We start from the raw sequence: 7,099 nt of genomic DNA on the forward strand, positions 1-7,099 counted from the left end.
ACAGAGAGAGTTTTAGTGTTTGTCTAAACTCATCTTTTGTTTTATCTCAGCTATTATGTTCTACCAGTTACAAAGGCCTGTGGGTTTGATTATCTAGGTTTGTGAGTGTGAATGTCTGTCTGACTGAAGATATCTGTTTGTGTGAGAACAAGAGAGTGAGAGTCTGCCTTTTGCATATGCGCATCTTTGAATATGTATATTAGTGTCTCTGTATAGCTCTGCAAGTGTGCTTTTTTCTGTCCGCTATCTGAATATGTGTGTATGAACATATATGTTGTAAAGGTTCATGGGTGCCTGGCTGTGTATGTGTGTGTATTTGTCTCCTTGAGTATATTTCTTTGTGTCTTGGTATGGATATATCTTTCTCTGTGTATTTTTGTTTTGGTTTCTGTGCATGTGTTCATGCATATGTCTACATAGGTATCTGATGTCTATGTAATCATCAATGTCTGCATGTCTTTCTGAGTTTATGTTCCCTTGCCTTAGTGTATTTGAATGTCTCTATGTCTCTACATATACCTACCTGTATTTGTGTCTATGTCTCTATGTACTGGAATATCTGAGTCTGTATATGTGTCTATGTGGAGGTGCCAATACTTATCTCCGAAAGGCATGACTCCTAGACACCAAGGCTCATGCTTGTTAACTAGGTTGGGGAGAACCCTATACGACTGGGAAATCTAATTTCTATTTAGAGTATAAACAGAATCCAGTCTGGGTGAGCTCTTACCTTGGGGGAAGGAACTCCTATCCTTGATCCCCTCCATTAGAGTTTAGTGTGACCCAGCTCATGAAGGAAAAAACTAGCCAGAGAGATCCAGATGGAAATGACTTCCCCTGCCCAGATTGCTGGGGGTTGCTGAGTCTCATGATCAAGCTGACTGGTGGAGCCCAAGACTTAGCCCACTTCCTCATTAAATGCCCGACAATCAGGGTTGAGTTTCACTCATCAAGGGAGTACACACCTGTTTTATGGTGTTTCAGAGTTTCGCTTGGCATCTTTGGTTACCAAGAGAAACCATCCACTATCAACCTAATTGATTATTTGCTGCCCTAATTAATAAATTTATTATTAATCACCTGGAAACTGTCTCTTGGGGACTTTATTTGCTACAAGAGTCATAGCTCTCATTCTCACACTCTGGATCTCACCATACACTGGACAACAACATGGTATATTATGTTTTTTTTTTTTTTAAAGCAATCGGGTTTAAGTAACTTGCTCAAGGTTACATGGCCAGTTATTATTTCTGGGTGTGGTGCTGAGTATCTGAGCCCAGATTTGATCCAGGTCATCCCAACACTGGAGCCGGTGCTCTTACTCGCTGAGCCACCCGGCCGCCCCATGGTATATAATGTTTTTAATATAACTTCTTTACTAATATTTTATTAAATACTTTTGCATTGATGTTTATTAGGTATATTTATAGTTTTTTCATTCCTTTTTTGTTTTTTTGTTTTGCTTTTCAGACCACATTTGTCCTGTAGGAGTTTGATTAGATCCTTTCTTTCCCTGTTCTGACAAATAATTTATGTAATATTAGAGCTAGTTAGTTTTTGAATGTTTTGTTAAAAGGAAAAGTCTTTGTTTAAATTTTTTCCCTTATTAGCAAAACAAAACTCAGGAAAGAGAGGATTAAAATGAGTTTATTAAGGGTATGTCAAGGTAGCACCAGATCGATAGGCTAATTAGAGATCAACAAGGGATTCAAGATGGAGTCAGTTTTTATTGATAACTTTTGTAATGAGATAAAGACAATTTGGATAGATGAATGTCCGCAAAATGGCATGACACAGTACATCTCAGTTCTTCCAGAATTGTCTGTATATGCTTTTTAACCGTTAGGAAATAAACTGCTGTGTGATGAATACCAGGTAATACAAAAGATGCAGACTGGGTTTCTCCCTCCCCTAACATTGATTGATAAGCAGAATTGGCAACAATAGATCACTGAGTCAGCTTAATTTTCAATAGTTTGATAGCATTTACTTTCAGATCCATCTGATCTTCATTTTTTTTCTTTCAGAAGTTCCTTTATAACTTGTTCAAATTCTTTTTCTGAGATTATTCAAATTTTCTCTCTCTCTCTCTCTTCTCCCTCACTCTCTCTCCCCTCTCCCTCACTCTCTCTCTCCTCTGTTAATCTGGGTATTTTATTTTTTCAGGGAATTTGGTAAATCTTAAATGAACTCTCCTTGATCTGTGTTCAAGGTCAGGAATTTTTGATAATAAGTTCCTTCTATTTTCTTCTATTTATTTTAGTTATTTGACTTTTCCCTCCCACTAATACAGGATTTAAAAAAAAGACCTTTTTTGTGTGTCATAGATCCTTTTGGCAGTTAGATGAAACTTATGGACTGCTTCTTAGAATATTGTTATTTGCTTGTTTGTTTTTGCCTTTTGGAGGGCAATTGGGGTTAAGTAACTTGCCCAAGGTTACACGGCTAGTTTTTTGTGTGTGTGGGTGTTAAGTGTCTGAGGCGGAACCGAACTCCTGGGTCCTCTTGACTCTGGTGATGGTGCTTTTACTCACTGTGCCACCTATCCGCCCTTAGAATGTTTTTAAATGTAGAAAATGAAATACATAGGATTATAAAGGAAATCAATTACATTAAAATAGTTATCAAAATATGAAAAAAAAAACCCAAGTTCATGGATTTCAGATTAAGGACCTCTCCTCATTGAGTTCTGCTTGCTCTATTCTGTTTTTCAAAGGGTCTATTGTGTAACATTTTCTATCCTCTGTTCTAAGCTGTTTTATTATTTTTTTCTATTTCCCCCTTGAACTTTCATTTCATTTATAATTTCATTTAATCTGAATTAATTTCTTAAGCCACTCTTGTAGTATTTGTAGTCAAGGTAGTCTTTTGTTTTGTTTCATTTTGCTCATGGTCTTAGACTCTGCTTGAAGTTTTTATGGAATTTCTCTGTTTTTATGGGATTCCTTCTTGGGTTTCCTTTCTTATATTTCTTCATTGTATTTGGTATTTTCTCCCATTATTTCATATTTTCAGCCTAAGTTATTGGTTTAGGATTTTTGCTTGGCCCATTCCCTTCTGGTCCTTCTCGTCCCTTTGGATGGCCTGGGCAAAACCTATTTGCTTCTGTCTTCATATAGAATGGATGTTGCTACCATTCCTAATCAAGGTGATATAGTTGGTATTAGATCCCAATCTTGCCCTCAGTCTTCTACTACTATCTAGGTCATCTGGTAGTTAAATCTTGGTTCTTGACTTCACTAGACTCTGTCTTTTTCTTTTGGTATTATCCCCTATTGGGATTTTCTTCCAGTCCCTGCTATGGTGCTGATGAACCTCAGTGGAATGTTGGAGATCATACTATGCAGAAGATCCTATTTATTTTTTTTGGGGGGGGGGTAGGCAATGGGGTTAAGCGACTTGCCTGGGGTCACATAGCTAGTAAGTGTCTAAGGCTTGATTTGAACTCAGGTCCTCCTGATTCCAGGCCCAAGTGCTTTATCCACTGCACTACCTAGCTGCTGCAGAAAGTCCTGTGTAGAACCTCCTATTGCTCACACCCAGACCTTAAATTGGCCTTGACTTTTTCCAGGACTACTAACGATCACAGAAATGCATGACCATGTCTCCCTGTACAGTGACTTATAGAGGTTAATTTTGTTCTTGCTTGTTTTCTGAAAGACTAGGTTAGGATTTGGCTCCAGGGCCCCCATTTCTGGAGCGTATGCTCAGCGTGCTGGTTGGTTGGCTTCCCTGGCACAGCTCTCATCCCCATCTCTGCCATCCTTTGGCTCCTTGTGCCCCCACGTGTGGCTTTTCTTCCTGGATCTTTGGATTTGGGGCTGGGATTACCTGGATTCCAGGTGACTTCTTTAGCACCATGCCTCTCCCTGCCTTCCAGCTTCTCCCTCTCCCTGCACTCATGCTAGCTTTCATGGTGATATGCCTGGCAAAACCTTTGCAGGCTTGTGGCAAAGTCTTTTCTGTTCTACTGTGCTGGACAGAACAGCTTGTTTCTGTTTCTTTTTGGTTTTCTTTATCATTGGAATTTCTGGGGTCATTTTCAAATATTTGCTGAGGTTTATATGAGAGAGCTGGGCTTCTCTATGCCTCTTCCTATTGCTTAAGTAAAAGTCCCAGGCTCATTTCTGAAGGAATTTTTAAGAAGGCAAGGGTTCAAGGGTTCAAGTCCTGGAAGATGGGGGTGAATCACAGGCATTCCTAGAAAGACAGAATTTCTTCTCTATTTGGCCCTACCTGAATTTCACTCTCCACCCCCCCATCATTGAGATTGGGTTCTGATTAATGTTAGCTAACATTAGCAACTACCTGACAGGGTTGTTATAGGGATCAAATGAAATAATCAGTGTCTGACACACAGTAGGTGCTATATAAATGCTCATCCCCTTCCCTTCCCACTAACATAAGCAAAAAGGACAGTCCCCACCCTTACATACTAATAGTACCTACCTCCCAGAGTTGTTATAAGGATAAAATATTTTTTTATATATTTACAAGTGCTTTTCAAATCTTAAAGTGCTATTTTTTTTTATCCCTCCAGGAGCCCTAAGAGCCCTTCTCTAGAGTGGAGAGGCTTTTGAGAATTCCTTGGCTTGGGGAAGCATTTCCTCCTTTCCCAGACAGCCTAGCCCTGAGATCCTTTCAGTATTCCACCTAGGGACAAATTTCTCATCCTTCGGCAATTGTCCATTTTTGAGCAAATCTACTTCCCTGCCCTAGTTTAGCTTTAAGACTGACAAAGCAGCAGCTCTGTGGACTGCAAAATGACCTATATTTTATAAAATAGATCCATATATCACAACAATTCTAGCTTATTGGCTTAGAAAGAGACCAAATGAGTATCTGTGTTTGAAAAGAAATAAGGAAAGGGAGAAAAATCGCTAGAAAGACATTGTGCTATAAAAACAGGCAATAATTGGACATTACTTAGTAGAGAAAATGCTGGGGGAAATTTGGAAAGGAATTCCAGTGTGTCCCTTGGACTTTTTTGTGGCTAACGTTGTATTGCTATTTGTTACGGGGCTGGTAATGTGAACTTGAAGGTCACAAATATGCTCCCACAGAGACCTAAAAGATAAATGTTTACTTTTGTTGTTCAGTTGTTTTCAGTTGTGTCTGCCTGTCTATAACCCTGTTTGGGGTTTTCTTGGCAAAGATACTGGAGTGGTTTGCTATTTCCTTCTCCAGCTCATTTTACAGATGAGAAAACTGAGGCAAACAGGGAAGATGAGTTTTCCTGATTCCAGGCCTGGCTCTTTATCCACTGTGCCAAAGTAACTGCCCAGTTGATTAATTGCTGAATGTTTTCATATGGGTCAATTAGATATATTTAAATTTAAATGACTTAACTGGTATTGAAATATCTAACATAAATTGATTTTCACTGAGATGGTTTTTCAATGGAATGATTTTTTCATTTCACTGATTCTTCTTGTATTTAGATGAATGAATAATTATGTATTACCTTCCCTTAGTGTCCTCATTATTTGCTACTTGAGAATTTATTAATGTAATATTTAATTTTATCAAATCAATATAGGATGTTCTTAACATGTGACACTGCATTTACTGCATATAGATTCTTAGCTATACCCTGTCTCCAAAAAAAATGCATTTTTGTCCTATTTCAAGTAAAATGTGAATTGTTTGGTTTGAATTTCTTTAGTTTGATGAATATAAATAAGGGCCTTTATGAATGAGTATTCAATGAAAAGTTTTTTTAAAAGAAAAATCCTTTTATGCACACTCAAATGCAATGTTTTATGAACACCTGTGATTTATTGATTTTTCCATGTATCTGTTATATATGTTCTTTTCCCAAAAGATTTTAAGCTCTTGAGGAGGCCTGGGATTCAACCTTAGACCTGCAGTGTTAGGACAGGAAAAGACCTTTGATATCTTCAAATGATTCCAAACTCCTTATTTTATAGCAGAAGGGACTGGGATTCAGAGAAATGACTGGTTCAAAGTAATATAAAGGGTTAATAGAAGAGGTGAGACTTTAAACCAGACCTTCTGACCCTTCAGTCCATTGCTTTTTCTTTTCTTTTCAGCCCATTGCTTCTTTATTTCACATAACAGCCTTACTATAGCATTGCCATGTGGTAGGTATTCATTAAATACTGACTGATTTGATAAATTTCATAATGAAGGATGTATAGTTTTCCTATAGAGAATTTTAGGATTGTTGTTAATTTTTTTCTAAGTTACATATAGTTAGATAATATGAGGCACAGTTTTAAGATCATATTTCTACAACAACCAACCAAAAGATGTATGGTCTAAGAATGATATACCTGGGGTAGGTAAGTGGCACAGTGAATAGAGCACTGCCATAGAATCAGGAGGACCTGAGTTAAAACAGAGACTTAACACTTACTAGCTGTGTGACCTTGGACAAGTCACTTAACCCCAATTGTCCTGCCTTCCCTCTCCAAAAAGAAAACCAAAAGAAAACAACAACAAAAAGAATGACATATCCTCACCTAGTTGAGGATTGAAGACAATGGGGTGAGAGGACTACAGGAGGAAAGAGATGTAAAGGTGAGACAAAGGCAATAGAGAAAAGAAGTAGAAAAAAGAGGCAGGAAGGAGGATTAGAGTGAAGGAGTTTCAGAGAGGTTAGAACAAGGTTTTTTTTTTTTTTTTTTTTTTGTTTATTTTTATTTTACAACACTCAGTTCCACAGTACCTTGAATTTCAAATTTTCTCTCCCTCCCTTTCCTCCCCAACCCAATCATGTCGGCATGCACTCAAATATAGGATCTACAAATATCTTCACATTAATCATTAGTCAGGTTGTACAGAAGGATTATAACTGATGGAATGATCAGTGGGAAAGAGGAAACACAACAAGACAAGAAAAAGAAAGAGAGCAGGGAGCTTGTTTCACTCTGCATTCAGACTCTGCAGCTCTTTCTCTGGATGTGGGTCTCTGTCAGTCATGAGTATTGGAGTTGTCTTATAACCTTACATTGCTGAGAGGAGCCCGGTCTATCATCACACATATGTTGTATCTGTGATTGTGTAGGGGTTTATCCTGGTTCTGTTCTTCTCACTCGACATCAGTTTATATAAGTCTCTCCAGGTAAATATGAAG

This window comes from Petaurus breviceps, unplaced genomic scaffold (genome assembly GCF_028583685.1).
Source record: "Petaurus breviceps papuanus isolate PSGF00001 unplaced genomic scaffold, PetGlider_PUasm1.0 183, whole genome shotgun sequence".
NCBI lineage: Eukaryota > Metazoa > Chordata > Mammalia > Diprotodontia > Petauridae > Petaurus > Petaurus breviceps.